This window comes from Rhinoderma darwinii, chromosome 1 (genome assembly GCF_050947455.1).
Source record: "Rhinoderma darwinii isolate aRhiDar2 chromosome 1, aRhiDar2.hap1, whole genome shotgun sequence".
Classification (NCBI taxonomy): Eukaryota; Metazoa; Chordata; class Amphibia; order Anura; family Rhinodermatidae; genus Rhinoderma; species Rhinoderma darwinii.
In genome coordinates, this window is record NC_134687.1 from 344,335,033 (window position 1) to 344,352,931 (window position 17,899).

Genomic DNA, 17,899 nt, shown 5'->3' on the forward strand with positions numbered 1-17,899 from the left:
CACTACAGCAGGAGAGGAAGCCGCACCCCATGTTTCTTCAGCCCAGTCCATTACATCTCAACGTGTTTCTTTTCCATGGTGCAGATGACTTCTGCATTCTAAGCACTTGACAGAAAAGCAGAAAGAAAAGTTTTTCCTCCTCCACCCATCCCCCAAGCTTAGTCCTTTCATCTGAGCCCTGCTCTGCTGAATATTTCTAGCGCGCGTTCCAGAGATAGGAGACATGTCTACACGTTCCTTGCTGTTAGAAAGACTTTGGGCACCCCCTGGTGCTCTAGCGTTTTGTGTGGTAGAGATTGTCTTCTCTCACTCTCCCTCTCCCTTCTGGTAGCTCATTATTCAGAGAGAGGCAGAGACACATACGCACATACACACTCAGTGAGAGAGACGGATCTTTCAGGTCATCTGCAGCTGCAGAGCAGCAGCAGCCAGTGAAGGAGAGAGGAGGAGAAATAAAGCAGGGACGATGGCAATCCTCCATTGCTGAGAGTGGCAGAAGGAAGAACTCCAAGAGGAGAGCCACCATCTAGATCTCCACCTACCTGGGCACAACGCTCTTATCTGAGGGAGCAGGACAACAAGAGGCTGGAGCAGCCACGTCCAGCGCGCTCTGTAAGTGTGCCATGCAAGTCATCTTCTCCTTAATTGCTATTGTGTGTGTCCTTTATAATATCTGTGTGACTCCACCAGGAGAATGCTACAGCTTGTTATCATTGCGGTTTGGGGTGGCTTTCACATTACTGTAGAGGGGTGGGAAGCCTCTTTGGCGTGCTGTCTGGAGAAGAAAGGAGGTGGTGGTGGTGGTGGTGTTGGTGGATATGGAAGGAGGAGGAGGAGAAGAAGGGCGGCTAATTAATGAATTCATTAATTGACCCCCTCCTTTACCCAAACACCCCCATGTGGTGGAGATTAAAACGAACTTGAGGAGAAAGGGAAGAGAGAAGAAGCAAGGGAGTCAGAAGGTGATGTTTGCTTGCACTTGTGTGTGTGTGGAGCCAGATAGTGACAGACACAGCGAGGGGTATGAACATTACAGAATGCTCGGTGGCCAACGTGACAGGGTGACCTCTTTTATCAGTTTCATGGTTGGGCTTGTCCCCTCCCCATGCATATTAAGAGGTCTTCTGGCACCCCTCCCTCATAAGCCGCGTTGACATGGAAGGTTGGATCCTGGGTTGAAATATCTTGCCTATGAGGGAGGGAAGGGGTTGTATTTGTGGAGATCCTAAGTCTGCTGTTCTCTCATTATATATACTGTATGGAAAGTCCTCTCCTCATCCAGTCTGAATAAGCTGGCATGACCATTGCTTAGAGATCCTCCTAGCCTGGGTTCTCCATGTGTTTTCCCTGTCCTCCATTAGCAGTCTGTTTTGGTTTCTCTCCAGACTTCTTAGCACAAAGACTTCATAGCACAAAGCTGCTCCACCATGCTCATTATGAAGCTTCCTCCTTCTGGTAACCATCTTCTCATGACTGTCTGCAAAGCTCAGCTCAACAAAAGTGCCCTAGACATTCAGTATACTGATAGGAGAAGGTTGTTTTTTCAGGAGAACCTTCGAGTGGGCACTTTCCACCCGCTCTTCTGCTCTCCCTGTGGGTTTAAAGAAGGTCACTTTATGTTTTTGAGAGGAAGTGGCTTTACAAGTTGATGTAGGAAGCCCTGGTCTGAGTGAGGTAACCTAAATTGTACTGAAGCTCAACCATAAAATGGAGGAACGAAGGCTTCAAAGTAGGCAAAGCTAATATGGAGCCTTGCAAGACACAAACATGGTTGTAAACCATCAAAATGGTGTTCTCCAGTCGGATTTTATCAATGTTAACATTTGGAGTGTTTTAGTCACTATTCTCCTCCGTTATAGTTGTTTCTGAAATGAAATGTATACCTGAGGAAAGGTAAAATAAAACATATATGAACCAGAGGAGACAAACATGAAGTGCCACACGTAATACCAACTTATTACTTCATACATAAGCCCACAACGATCCTTTTTCTATTTTAATGAACACATTTTTAGTTAAACACAGGTTTTTCTATTCCGAAAATGGATTCAATGGTTCCTCACACTGGATAACGTAGTTAAAGTGGTTGTCAACTTGTTCATGGGACAGGTCCATTGGTGTACAAATGACCACCAGGGTGCCCTTGGCTGAGACCAGAGCGATTAGCTCTTATTGCCAGGAGAGCCTATGGTAGCGTTTGGGCAAAGCTCTCATGACACCTGCTCTTCGCAATTGCTCTTAATTTGGTTAATAGAGGTGGGTTCACACCTCAACTACCTCCATCTGTCCACAAGATGAGGGACAACCCCTAAGTGACATCACTAAAGCACTTGGGCAAAGTATTTATTTCTGTTGCTTATATAGCGCCAACATATTCCAAAATGTTGTATAGAGATTGTCATCACCAATGGAGTTTACAATCTAATTTTGCTTTCTCAGAAACATACTTTGGGGGCAAATGTCATAGGAAGCCAATTCACCTTTTAGTATGTTTTTGGAGTGTGAGAGGAAACCGGAGTGGACCAGCGCAAACATGGGGAGAACATACAAACTTTGTGCAGATGTTGTTCTTGGTTGGATTCGTTATGGAAGATATTAACTTTTTCACTGAGGTCTTCAGTTCTGTGATAAAGAATAAGATCTCCCTATTTTATCTTTGTACTGAAAGTAAAACCTACCAAATGTGTGAAGTTGACATATTACGGTATATTTTCCATATATAATATGCTGTTTTTAGGTGTGCCATGATCCATATGGTGAACTCTTCAACTTCTACCATCTGTGAAATAACATTGTCTAATGTACAGTCCATAAACCTAAGGCTTCCTGCATTGCAAGCATGTTCGTTCTTGTTTTTGGCAATGTATTTCTTAAGAAATGGGCTTGTAGGTAAATAATTGATCGACTTGATAATCAAAGTGGTTTGTAGAACGTCATTCGATCACTGAGTAACGGTAGCATTATGTTCATTGAAGGGATAGTACGGATATTATATATAAAGCTTAATCATTCCATTCCATGGTGAAAAGTTATCCAACTATCTAATATACTATGTTTAAAGTGTTTACACTTTTTCAAGATTTACTGTAGGTGAATGGAAACATTAATTGTTTTCATTCAAATTCTAAAAAACCCATCTTGACTTACTCCTGCTCACACAACTTAAGGCTTTGTTACAGTGTATTACGCTACATAATCCTCTGTGAACTAAACACCTCATTACTAACAACTCCCTTCTGTCCTGGACTTTACACTGATAGCTCTTACCAACAATGATACAATGTAACAAACCCATCAACTGTGTGAACAGGATAAGGTCAGAGCAATTTATGAATGTAAAAAGTTAATATTTCCATTCAATTATAGCAACCAGAGAGCTTAAAAAAAGTGAAGACGTGAAACACAAACCTTATCCTAAAGTTGCATATCTGAATATTCAGTAATTAAGTTTTATCTAAATAAGACGGTACAACCTGCTCCTCTTTACATCTTAGGAACAGGATAGAACATTTCCATGAATGATCATTCAAATGTTGATGCATGAATGGTGAACTATGTCAGCAATAAACAATATTTTTATGCATTGTTGATTTTTGGAATTAATTTACATGGAGGCAATTTTGACTACAAACAATTGTAATCATTTGGGCCTTAAAGAGTTCCAGTACTCCTAGGCCCTGTTCACACTGAGTTTTTTTGCAGGCAGACAAAATCTGCCTCATAATTCCTTCAGGAATTTTGAGGCAGATTTTGACCTGCCTGCGCTTTTTTGCCGCGTTTTTCGCCCGCCGTCATTAAGCTAATGCAAGGACCGCTGGCAAAAAATGCTCAGAAACTAGCGCCACAGGTTTTTTCTGCCTCCCATTGATTTCAATGGGAGGTCAGAGGCGGAAACCATGGCAGGAAAGGACATTTATCTTTTTTTTCCAGTGAGCGGCTGAAAGCCGCTTGGGAAAAAAAACTGCCTCTGCCTCCCATTTAAATCAATGGGGGGCGATTTCTGACATTTTTTGGTGCTGATTCCGCTGGGGTTTCCGTGTCAAAATTAGTGCCAAAAAACTGTGTGAACAGGGCTTTATAAAGCACTGCGCCATAGGCAACAATTGGAGAAGGGTACACATTAGAAAATTGAACCCTGTCATGATTGCTGCCTATAGGGCTTGTAGGAGAACCCATACTGTACGGCCTGGTTAAGAAGTCATCTTGTTTATAACATAGGCACCTCCCCGTGTAGGCACTAGATAAGTTATCCATAGCATACTTGCTCTTTTGTACATCTCTACTGGATTGGATGCCCTACTTTTGGTATGCTATATATCCCATGTTTCCTTGTTTTGACCATTAGATTGAAGATATGTTCAATGAAATGATTATTTTATAAGGGTAAAAAAGCATAATGTGTATGTGCATCAATCCATTAGGTCGTGTAAACCAGTTTTATCAAACCATTTGCAACACAAAAACCACATCCTTTATTACAGTCATATTCACCTCAGTGGACCTTTATGTTAAAGGCTTACAAGTGTACGTTTAATGTTATGAGGTTTTTTTCTAATGCCTGATATTGATAATTACAATATTATTATCACATGTGCATCTAGTATCTATTTGCCTATTTTTTTGTTGAAACTAACACTTAATAAAGTAATAACATTGACACTAAGGTCAAGTACAAGTAAACATACTAAGTTAAATGGGGAGGAAATGATAAGAAGTCGATTTAGCAAAATACCTTAATGCTGAATTTCACTATGATCATGCTTCATAATGAATCACACTTTTAAAATTGGATTTACCTTGATTTTGTATTATTCTTATGGCTTTTGTCTCATGACACTCCACCAAAAGGTGTTGGAGAACGGAATTGACATATGAGCATGTATCTCCTTCAGTAAGTGGTAGCCCTTTCAGCTTTTAACCTAGCTTTTTTTTTATTAAAACAACCCTACAACCCTAAATACTGTTTTATATTGAACCTATGGATAAAGATAGGGACTTTAAAATGTCGAAGAGGTCCCAATGAGATTGTTCTTGCCATACTCTAGAGATTTTAGATCTCTGAAATGGACGATTTTGACCATTTTCTGATGACTCTCCACACTTTTTCGTGACATGAACGAGGATGACACATGCTGACTAACAGCAGCTATCTTTAAAAAAGTGGATCTGCCGTTTTGGATTTTTCCTTTCATTGTCGGGTGCAGTTTTGGAAATAGTTCATGCAAAAACAAGCCAAACAAAATAAAATATCTGTCTCCGATCAATGGAAGCCTAGACCAGGTAACAGATCAAGGCATAGATCAATCAGCATTTTGTCAGTTAGCTTCTGGCGTTGTCGTCTAGAATAACACCCTTTACAGACCAACCGCAAATGTTAAGTCATTTAGAAAACGGCCGTCTGAAGTCACTATGTATGACCAGTCTAAGTACACCAAAGTACTAAATTGTTCAAACTATTCTGTTTATCTGTTCATTGATTTTACTACTTCTGTTAGCAAGGTTTGAAGACTGGTTGCAACCATATCTTTACTGGACAATTTGATACTTGTTAAAGCGGTTGTCCGCTTTGGACAAATTCTTTAGAATGATCCCCCCGATAAAAAGCTGATCACTGAAACATCACACAGTTGTTATTGAAATCAACAGGCTGTCTATGTAATTTGTTAATGTGCTGGGTCATCCAGAGCAAGAAATGCTCTTTGTACCCATTTCAAGTCCTGCTAATTGATGCAGGAGCTGAGTGGAGACCCCCCCCCCCACCCCATTAACTCTGTTGGATTTTGTTCTAATGTTCTACTAGACCTGTGATGCCAACTAAGGCAGTGTATAATTTCCTTTAATGTGGATTATCACCATAGTTGTAATATTTATGTGCATGCAGGACCTCCGTATTAAAATTGATCATGGATAAGCTGTGTAGGACTACCCTCTTCAGAGGAACTTAATTGTTAGCAAATAAGGGAATGTGGAATCGGCCCAAGAGACAAAAAGAGAGTGAAGAGGGGAAACTAAAAACAGGCCCTCATGTCCTAGGGGGCCAAGTTTGATTTTTGAGGACCCTCTATTTTATTTATGCTGCTGATAGCAAGCAATAACCTTGCAAAGGGAAGGAAACTGGTTGTTTTGATATGAAAACAATTTACCATGATAAGTCCATAACATGGCAACCTGAGGTTATTCTGAAGCCACTAAAAGGGAAACGCTTTTAGTAGCGATAAATGCTAATAATTTGTAAGTGGTGTGTATATTTTATTTCTATATTTTAATGCTACGTCTAGCTGTGGCAATAGTGTAAACATACATAATGTGAACTCTAAAGCTAAATGAATAGCAGAAGTTCATGGGCAACATTTTTAAAGTTATTGTGGCAAGGTATGCTAAAAAAATATTCTGTAAGTGTTGTATAGAATTTTGCATGTATTCTGTCTCTTCAGTCCTTTTCTGGACAGCCCATTTTCATATTGCAAGTACTGCACCTCAATGACAAAAAAAAAGGGCACATGTTGATGAGACAAAGAGATTAGTGTTTGTTCATTAAACCAGTATATGTGCTTATAGTTTATAAACATTCTACCCTTGCTGTATGCTTCTAATGTACTGAATACCAGGTGAGCTTATGCTTTTACATAGGATAAGATCGTAATAGGCAGAGCTTCATTGTAAGGTAGGGGAGGAGGGACAGAACAAAAAGCTTAAAGTCTGAGACAGGAGGTAGATTTCAGACTCTCTTTAGGAAATACAGCTAAACTGCAGTCACTGATCATTTTAAGACCATAACTACACATCTGCATAGAACATTTCAATGGATGCTTGAGATCTGCCAAGTGCAGCTCATGATCCTAGTTAATGGTTGGGGGGCGGACCTAATTGCCCTCTATAAATTTAGCATGCCCACCTCTATGTAAAGGAGCAGTGTAAATTGTTTCTTTCTACGTTGTTCAAAACGGGTATACTTATTTTTTAAATGTATTTGTAGTCAGTTGTAAGGACAGTTAATTGCATCATTTGACCAAGAAAGCAATCTCACAGTTATGTCACAAAATATGCTAAAGTGGACCATACCAGTTCACTGAGACACCGCAATAAACAGGGATGATAAGATGATGAAAGATAATGATGCTATATGAGCAAATCTTAGAAAGTCTTCATTAGGAATTTTATTGATGAACGTTCGTTCATGATCATTGCCCTGTGTAATAGGGGCAATGATCAGCCGATGTATGAGCAAATGCTCATTCATCGGCTGATCTGCTCTTATATGCAGAATTAAAAATCATCGTTGTTGGCAGCACATCTCCCTGTGTAATCAGGGCAATGCGCTGCCGACATAATGAAAATGAATGGGGACGAGCGATTGGACGATCGCTCGTCCCTATACTTATCCAATCATTGCTCCGTGTGATAAGAGCAAACGAACCTAGGTTCCCAACCTGTGGTACGTATTTGTATCCCAAGAGCTACACACCATGTCTCTAGGTGTCACGGTCTGTGGGTATGTGGACGCACTAGGCCGCACCACCGTAGCGGGGAGGCAGCTGGCCAAACAACAGAGTACCCTAGCAATACAAAGTCCGGCACTAGGGTACCTGAATAGTCCAGACAGTGGCCGAGGCTTTGGCACGGATGGAGATGGCTGCAGCAGGTTACGCCAGACATGGCGGATGACAGCAGGTGCAGCAGGTTGAGCCAGACGTGGCGGATCACACTGGACGTGGCAGATAGCGCTGGGCGTGGCAGACGGCACTGGACGTGGCAGACGACACTGGACATGGCAGACGACAGCAAGTGCTGAGGAACACAACTCCAATACTAACAGGCTCTGGAACAAGGACACAGCGCGGGACACAGGATACAGGGCACGGGTAACAAAAGGAACAGGATAACACTAAGGGACCATTTGCAAGACTGACATGGGAACACTAACAACGCTCAGGCAAGGATCAGAAGGGCTGGGCCATTTTTATAGTCCAGGGAATCATGGGCAGTTGATGATGATGATTCCCTTTGTGCGCGCACCCTACGGGACACAGCGGACCGGAACGGATGTGAGTTCTGGCGTCTCCTAGGAAGGAGATGCGAGCCAGCGCTCACAGATCCATGGCTGCGACCGCCGGGGGGTGACCAAACTCGGCGGCCTGCGGGCATGGACGCTACAGTATCTTACGCCCCCTCTTCTTGGGACCAGAGCGAGAGAGGAAATTCTTAATGAGAGCAGGGGCACTGAGGTTCTCTTCCGGCTCCCGGGACCTCTCCTCGGGACCAAACTCTCCAGTCCACCAAATAGAAAGTCCTTCCTCCTACCCTTTTGCAGTCCAGGATCTCACTCACCTCTAACACATCAGATGAACCGCTGGGAGCAATTGCGGGACTGGGAGTCTTACTGTAGCGGTTCAGCACTACAGGCTTCAGGAGGGACACATGAAAGGAGTTGGCGATTTTGAGGGTAGGAGGCAGCCGAAGCTTATAGGAGACAAGGTTTATCTGTTGCAATATCTCAAAAGGTCCAAAGAACCTGGGAGCAAACTTGTATGAAGGCACCTTTAAACGAATGTTCCGTGAGGACAGCCAGAGTTTGGTACCTGGAAGATACTGAGGTGGCTCTCTTCTCTTTATAACCGCTTGTCGCTTCATGCGATCGACTGCCAGCAAAATAGAGGACCGGGTCTGTTGCCAGATTTGCAGAAAGTCCCCAAATGCAGAGTTAGCAGCAGGTACCTGAGATGTAGCCGACACAGGATGAGGAACTCTAGGATGTTGACTGTACACAATGTAGAATGGTGTGGAAGTGGTGGACTCCCTTGTGTGGTTGTTATACGAAAACTCAGCCCATGGAAGAAGCTGTACCCAGTTATCATGCTGCAAGGAGATGAAGTGGCGGAGATAATTCTCCATGATCTGGTTAATCCTCTCGACTTGCCCATTGGACTGGGTGTGATTAGGCAGAGGAAAAGTCCAATCTCACATCCAAGAGTTTACAGAGGGCTCTCCAGAATTTTGAGGTAAATTGAACCCCCCAATCGGACACGATGTGAAGGGGCAAGCAATGCATACGGAAGATGTGCTGAATGAAGAGACTCGCCAGTCGGGGAGCAGAAGGTAGGCTGGTCAGAGGGATAAAATGTGCCATCTTCGAAAACTGGTCCACCGTCACCCAGACAGTGTTGACTCCTGATGAGGGAGGAAGGTCTGTGACAAAGTCCATCGCAATGTGCTGCCAGGGGACATTGGGTACAGGCAAATGTTGGAGCAGGCCGCCAGGCTTGGAGTGAGCAACCTTGTTAGAATCACACACCGTGCAGGAAGAGACTAAGTCCACAACATCTTTGGGCAGCGTGGGCCACCAGAAGTGACGAGTAATCAGGTCTCGGGTCTTATGAACACCAGCGTGCCAAGCCAGTTTAGAGCTGTGTCTCCAGCGGAGAATTCTTCTCCTATCTGCCAACCGAACTAAGGTCCTCCCCGGAGGGATTTCTCCAACCTGCAAAGGATTGGCAGTGACGATGCAGGACGAGTCTATGATACTTTGAAGGGACTCCACCATGTCATCCGTCTCAAATGACCTGGACAGGGCATCAGCCCTCACATTCTTGTTAGCGGGACGGTAGTGGAGCACAAGTTGGAAACGGGTGAAGAACATAGACCACCGGGCTTGACGGGGGTTTAATCGTTGAGACGACTGGAGATAGGTGAGGTTCCTGTGGTCGGTGTAGATCAGGATGAGGTGAGCAGCGCCCTCTAGTAGATGTCTCCACTCCTCCAGAGCCAACTTGATGGCCAGTAGCTCCCGATCCTAAATAGAGTAGTTGCTCTCTTCAGAAGAAAAAAGTCTCGAGTAATAGCCACATACTACTGCCTTTCATTTGGAGCTCCTCTGGAACACAAGTGCACCTTCAGCAACAGAAGAAGCATCCACCTCCAATGAAAACTGCCGAGACACGTCAGATTGATGGAGGATCGAGGCTGAAGTGAAGGCTTTCTTGAGGCTAATAAATGCGGATTCGGCCTCTGGAGTTCACACCTTGGCGCTCACACCCTTGTTGGTAAGGGTAGAGATGGAAGCAGTCAGTGATGAGAAGTTTGGGATAAACTGCCAGTAGAAATGGGTGATCCCAGGAAACGCTGTATGGACCTCAGGCCTTGAGGACATGGCCATTCCAGAATGAACTTTACTTTCTCAGGATCCATCTTGAGACCTTCATTCGAGATGTTGTATCCCAGGAAGGTTAGAGAATTATTTTCAAAGACGCACTTCTCCAGTTTGGCATATAAACAATTCTCTCTCAATCGCAGTAGAACCTGACGGACATGCCTCCGATGAGTCGTCGGATCTGGGGAGAAAATCAAAATATCATCGAGTTAGACTACAACACAGACATAGAGGAGATCTCGGAAGATATCATTGACAAATTCCTGGCAGACCGCGGAAGCGTTAGACAGTCCGAAGGGCATCATCAGGTATGCGTAGTGCCCATCTCGGGTGTTGAACCCCGTCTTCCACTCGTCACCTTGACAGATTCGGATCAAATTATAAGCCCCAAGCAAGTCTAATTTTGAAAAAACCCTGGCTCCACGTATACGGTCAAACAGTTCGGATATAAGTTGCAACGGGTATTTGTTCTTGACCGTGATCTGGTTGAGACCACGGTAGTCAATGCAGGGTCGAAGAGATTCGTCTTTCTTTTTAACGAGGAAGACTTTCGTATGAAACCCCTCTCCAAATTCTCCTTGATATAGGCCGACATGGATAGAGTCTCTGGCAAGGAGAGAGGATATACCTGTCCACGGCGGAGAGAGGCATTTGAAACCAGTTCAATGGGGCAGTCATAAGTCCGACGTGGAGGCAGCGTTTCAGCCTTTCTCTTGCTGAAGACATCCCCAAACTGAGCGAAATGAGGGGGCAATCCCGCCAACAACTGAGGCAGAGGAGGCTGGACAGGATGGATCTGCAACAGACAGCAATCAAGGCACTTGGTGCCCCATTGGAGAACCTCTCCGGAATTCCAGTCCAGAACTGGGGCATGCAGTCGAAGCCAAGGCAGGCCCAGCAAAACTGGTGATGGCTTTGGGCAAGACAAGAAACAAAATTAGTTCCGAATGAAGGGCTCCAACTTGTAGCTTCAGCGGATTGGTCTTAGATATAATCGTATCTGGGAGAGGCAATCCATTCACCGAGGCAACAGCCAAAGATGTCTCCAGGGGAACTGTGGGCAACGGGACATGATCCACTAGATCCTTTTGGATGAAGTTTGCCACAGACCCGGAGTCCAGATAGGTAGAAACCCGGTGCGTCCTCTCGCCGGATACTATGGTCACAGTTATGGTCAGCTTGGAATTGAATCTTTCATTTGGTACCATTCCACCTAGTGTCATCTCTCCAGCCCTAGGCACTGGGGTCTCTGGCCTCTGGGGACACAAACGCACAACATGGCCTCCGAGGCCGCAATACAGGCAAAGACCTGAAGTGTGTCTGCGTTGTCTCCTCGGTGGACAATTTGGCTTGGCCCATCTGCATAGGCTACTTAGGTGGAACGACTGAAGAGGACAGTAGGGACTGCTGGAAACTAGAAGCCAGCCTAGGAAATCCTCTCTCCCGGAGAACCTCTTGGGAACGCTCCCGGATCCTCATGTCAACCCGGGTGGCTAGTAGGATGAGATCGTCCATAATAGGTGGCAAATCGCGAGCGGCCAGCTCGTCTTTAATCTCAGAAGACAGTCCCTGCCAGAATGTGGCCACCAAAGCCTCGTTTCAGGTCAGTTCCGCAGCCAGGATACGAAACTGAATGACATACTTGCCCACGGAGAGGTCCCTCTGTTGTAGGGTCAGCAGGGATGCAGCAGCAGAAGAAACTCTCCCAGGTTCTTCAAATATCGAACGAAAAGTCCATAAAAAGCACTTTAAGTCACGGGTCTCTGGTCCCTGATGTTCCGACAGAGGGTTTGCCCTTGCCAGGGCTTTGCCTGTAAGGAGAAAGATTATGAAGGCGATCCTTGCATCATCAGAAGAGAAGGCCCAGGAATTTATTCTGAAGTGGATCTGGCACTGATTCAGAAATCCCCGGCAGGTCCTCGTGTCTCCGTCATATCGATGAGGTAGCGGCAAGAAGCATAGGGGATCGGCACTAGTAAAGACAGGAAGTGTAGCAGGAGGAACAACAGGAATAGGTGCGGTGACGACTGTGGTTTGGGCAACCAGCCGATGTGCAATGGTGTTCACCGACAGGAGGAGTTGGTCTTGCCGTGACTGAAGGTCTTGCATCTCGGCCAGCATGGCTTGTGTTGTCAAGGTCTCAGATTAACCAGCGGACTCCATGGCCTGAGTGTACTCTCACGGTCTGTGGGTATGTGGACCCACTAGGCCGCACCGCCATAGCGAGGAGGCAGCTGGCCAAACAACAGACTACCCAAACAATACAAAGTCCCGCACTAGGGTACCTGAATAGTCCAGACAGTGGCCGAGGCTTTGGCACGGATGGAGATAGCTGCAGCAGGTTACGCCAGACGTGGCGGATGACAGTAGGTGCAGCAGGTTGCGCCAGACGTGGCAGATCACACTGGACATGGCAGATGACACTGGACGTGGCATACAGCACTGGACGTGGCAGACGACACTGGACATGGCAGACGACAGCAGGTGCTGAGGAACACGACTCCAACACTAACAGGCTCTGGAACAAGGACACAGCACGGGATACAGGATACAGGACACGGGTAACAACAGGAACAGGATAACACTAAGGGACCATTTGCAAGACTGACATGGGAACACTAACAACGCTCAGGCATGGATCAGAAGGGCAGGGCCCTTTTTATACTCCAGGGAATCATGGGCAGTTGATGATGATGAGTCCCTTTGTGTGTGCGCGCACCCTACGGGACACAGCGGACTGGATCGGATGTGAGCGCTGGCGTCTCCTAGGAAGTAGATGCGAGCCAGCGCTCACAGATCCATGGCTGCAGCCGCTGGGGGTTGAGTAAACCCGGCGGTCCGCGGCCATGGACGCTACACTAGGAGCTATTCAAACTGTCCTCAAACTGTGCTTTTAATTGGTGCTGCACAGTTTATGATCACAGTCTTGGGCTACATTGATTTAATTAAGTAGAAGGTTCTTGTCTTAGAAACATTGAGGAGCACTGATCTAGAACACAAGTTTAGAATGTTTCTTTACTGATGCCAAACCTTGACCTGCACATGAGTATTTTTAAAGAATGTAATAGGTGCAGCACAATTTATGACCACAGCCTTGGGGGTACTTTTGATGTAATTTGATTGAGTAGCAGGTTCTTGTCTTTGAGAAACACTGATCTAGAACACCAGGTTACAATGCTCCTTTACTGATGCCAAAGCTTGAAAAGTATTTTTAAAGAAAAATGTTAAAGAGCAGATAAATGACATATGCCAACAGTCCATAAAATTGTATATTCCATGTAATTGATGTTTATTTAACTTTCCACTTGGTCTTCACAATGTGATCTTGTTTGGATCTCCTTCTGGAGATGTTTTAGCATGATAACTTGAACAATCTGTATTGTAGAACATTACTTTAAGAAGTCAGTAGGTGAAAAAAATGGTCAAGATCCAAAGTTCATTTCATTTATTTCTTAACTAGACCATAATGATTAAGTTTTATGGATTCCTGTGCAATTTGTACACTTAGTATACAGTTCTTCAGAGGTGTATCCTAGCCATGTATGAAGTATAGTTCAATCCATTTTGAACATGGGTTATTTTAAAGTTATGTTTTCCTGGAGGCAATTAGTTTTGTTCCCAGGGTTGTACAATAAGTTTTCCCGAGAACCTTCTTTTTAAAAAGGCCACTTGAAGGCTTTCTGTTGAAGGGTGTGTCTGTTGGCAGTGTTTGTAATGCAGATAGTCTGCTTAGTGATTAACAAAGGTCATTTAGACTTTGGAATCCAGCTGTCAGAGGACTCTGCAAAAAGATAATTCCCATGTGATCTGAGGAATATGGACAAGACCTGTTTTCTTTTCAGGTTAGAACCTTATTTTTCTTATTTGTTTTCTTCATTTAGATCTGGTAAGCTTCTTGAGATCTTTTTAAGATGTTTCTGAAGGGAGAATGCAGAGGAACATTCTTCAACCTAGCTATCTTGAGTTAAAACATTGTCTTCCTGGAGATGGTTAAACTGTTTCTCTTCCTGGGAACAAGCCACAGTACGTCTTTTTTTACTCCACAATGAGTTCACTTGTACTGGCATTTCTGCATGAGCAGTGTGCTGTGTCCAGATAAGGCTGGAATGGTCTGAAGCCATGTTGTGTTGAAGATCTGCATTTAAAATGGCTGCTTCTAATACAACTCTGTGAAGCTGTATCTTCTGCCTCTGGAACATGTGCCAGAAGTATTCAGCAGAGCAGTGTTTCCTCTAGCTGAGAAGAAAGGTCTAAGCTTGGGGGATGGGGAAAAAACTGGATGATCTGCTTTCTGTGAGGTGGTTAGAATGCAGGAGTCATCTACACCATGGAAAAAAAAAACATTTTGAGATGTATTAGACTGTGCTGAAGAGACATAGGGTGGGGCTTCATGTGCTGCTGTAATTTGATCTACAGCAGATAGAAACCTCTTCCACACGGCTCAGTCCTGTGCTCTGTTTGAAGCATCTTAATTATAATAGCTTGTCTCAAATCACGACTATTGCAAAACCCCTCATTGATGGGGGAAAGCGAAGCCGTAGCTTGAGAGAAAGAGACAAGGTTTTTAGTCTTCTTTTTTTTTCTTCTTAAATATAGCTCGGTTCCAATACAATATTCTTTTTTTTTTTTTTTTTAGCAATCACTCTGTGCAAGCATGCATCTTCAAATTTCTAACATATCTGATCCAGTAGAGCTTTAATACTTATTAGAACTGACAGCACACGAGACCCATTGTACTATACAAAACATGTTTCGAGAGAGTTTAGTTGTTCAATTCCATTATAATATAAAACAGCGCATCAATTTCCAGGTAATCATTAAGCAAGCTTCTTTCATTTCATCATTTTTAGATTCGGTAGACTCTGTAGGACAGAAAAAAAAATTGTGTATTGTTTTAATGCCTTACCAGATGAACGGATTTGGGATGGTTTAATTTAAGTGGATTCACCAAGGGTAAACACATCACGTTATTGGTGCAATTTATCTATTTCTAGTACCTAAAAATCATAGCTACTGGCCATTAGTCGTCAACATGGTGTATTATTAGAGATATTTTGTAGATGTGAACTATGCTTGGTGGTACCGATATATCATCCATGTCTTAATCAAATTCTGCTAAAAATATATATATAAATAACCACACTATGCTACTGGGGGTAAGTTCCAGAGCAGCATTATATGGATAAGCAGAAAGCCTTTAACATTCTGTTACTTGGCACTGTCATAACATCCAGCTAAATTAGCAACGTTAGGCTGGTATAGCCAAAGAACTAGGTGGTTGGCTGAGTTGGTAAACGGAAAGTGGTGTATTCGTATAGCCATTGTTGAACCCCAGGACTGAATTAATAGAGAAAAACAGTTCGTTTGACTGTATCTTGGGTACTGTTCAACCATAGTTTCTATCTTGCATGAAATTCTCTTGTACAATGAAATGTTATGACCATACACCCAATGAATGTAAAGGCGTCAAAATGCTGTCACATATTAGACCTCATGGTTTGAAAATGTTTTTCAAAGTTGACTTTATCTAAATATGTATATGGTCATCAATAGACAATGCTTTTGGTGTATGGTGCACTGTTGCTTGAGTACTGAAATATGAGCGGTCTGGCCATTAGAAACACGTTACAAAGTCACTTTTGAATGATAGCAAGTGCTTCTGATCATCAGAAGATGTTAATATAACACCACCCATGTCGATAGTTGGATAAAGTGGAAGAATCAGACCTTCAGTGGCCAGATGACAAGATCTAGGTCTAGGTTATTCCACTCAGGTTGGTTAATGGAACACTAAACCTAAAGTAGGTTACAAATGTACACTTTCTAAAAAAAAAAGCTGCTGATATCGTGCACAAATTTTTTGTAAAAATTCTTGGAAGTTGAAGGTCACCTCTTATGTTAGGACATTCTGAATAGAAATGGTGTTTGCCGTCACACTAAATATCACTTCGTGTAATGGTGCTGTTTTCTAAATGTTGTTTAAGGGTCTATTCACACGCCATGGTCATAGCGTGATTTTTGCGAAATTGCAATAAATACTACGCAGCAATACAATGATTTTACCAAAAACCACAATTTGACAACAAGGTGTATCTAGTGTTTAATGCATGCTTTCATTTCTATATTTTAAATACCTTCACAATTGTCACGGTAGATTCTACTGAATGTAGAACAACTATAAAAATTCTCGTTTTCTTATATACATGAGCATATATTATGTAAATAGGCCGATGTTACCACCTCTATCCAAAACTTATATAGCAGGCTTTCACAGGTTCTTAAAAGTTTATATCTGGAACAGGATAGAATTACTTGGGAAATTATTCAATGAAAAAGTGTAAAAATAAGCAATAAAGTTATAAGCAGATTTTAAGGAACTCAAAGATAAATATTTTCTAGGCTTGGTCCTTGGTTGAAATCAAAGCACTGGGTAAGCAACTAAAGCAGTTGCACAACTCTTGTCTATACTGATGATCTACTGCAAAATCGTAATGCTCAACAGATCTGGTTTCATTCATCTCTTAACACTTTGAGGTCTTTGAACTTGACAGATAAAATTTGTTGTTAAACGTCATTACCTTTGCTACAACTTAAATTTAGACAACCCCTTTTGATATTATGAGCAAAAGATTAAAGAGATATCTAAAAGATGTCCCATTGATTCAACAATTTAACCCAATTATAATCAGCTGTGGTGTCTGTCCGATCTGGCTTCTTTTTTGTCTTTTTAATTCTTCCCAATGTCTTAACGGTATATTGCCCATGGTCTGGAAGATCCAACTACATCTTCATTCAGGGTACATTATTAACTCAATTTTGAAGATTTCTAGAAGACCCGTACTGTATTGTAAATTGGAGATATGCATGCACATTTCAAGACCTGTTTGTAAAATATAATTCCATTATTATATTGTTAAAGACAAAGAGGCCATTATGATCAATATATTTTATCCAGTTGATGATAGACCTTCCCATATTTCATGGAAGACAACTTTGACATTCCGCTATTCCTTTCTACTATCCCCAGTCCCGAGCTTCCCATTCACAGATTGGCCCTGCTAGGTTACATTGTTGACTTGGTTGTTCTTTTGGATGCATATCCTAAGGAAGCATCATTTTAAATGTTCTCCAAAACTCTTTTTTTCCTTTTCCTCTGCTGTCAATCGCCACACTTATCATAGAGACTATAGGAGGAAGCATTAGTGACTAGCTGCAGGAAATACTAGTGAGGGGAAGCCAAGTGGTAAGGTGCAAATTTGGTCTCTTTCAGCACTAGTTTTTTGATGGAATATAAGTAATTGTTTGTGGTATCTTGAAATATATGAGCAATGCATATAAACAACATTTAGTGAACTGTTATTGAACTGAACTACGTAGTAGGAGTTGATATAGAACATAGATGTGCAGCCTGTGTGGTAGTGTCTCAATATGTGTGGCAGAATAAGGTTGCTGTTCACTTGTGAGCCGGTCCTCCCACCTTTCTTAACCAAAAATGGTTAACCCAGCACATGGGAGCACAGAAACATTTAGAATTGGGATTTTATGCCCAGCTCTCCTCTACTTGGATGCATTCCTGGTTTTGGTGAACAATAATGAACTGGACTACAGACCTTCTAAATGTAGTCTACGTCTACCGAATTATATATTTTTCTAGCCACTAGCTGGCTACTAGCTAGGATAACTTCTCAAAATATGCACCCTTCACAATGGTGGCAGTAGTATAAACGCAATATGTCTCAAAGTCTTTTTTGG

At 42.9% G+C, this 17,899-nt stretch overlaps 1 protein-coding gene across 6 annotated transcripts in view; it reads left to right on the top strand.

Annotated features, from left to right (window-relative positions):
* The first annotated feature begins 206 nt into the window (after window positions 1-206).
* The window catches only part of ZNF462 (zinc finger protein 462), a 92,264-nt gene continuing 74,571 nt past the window's right edge, over window positions 207-17,899 (top strand). For 4 of the 6 annotated variants that reach the window (XM_075826138.1, XM_075826127.1, XM_075826157.1 and 1 more), the window contains exon 1: window positions 208-612. The gene's annotated coding sequence lies outside the window, so the exon portion shown is untranslated. Of the gene's footprint in view, window positions 613-917; window positions 963-17,899 lie in introns of those variants that run through there. The other 2 variants (XM_075826165.1, XM_075826148.1) reach the window with 2 other exon arrangements.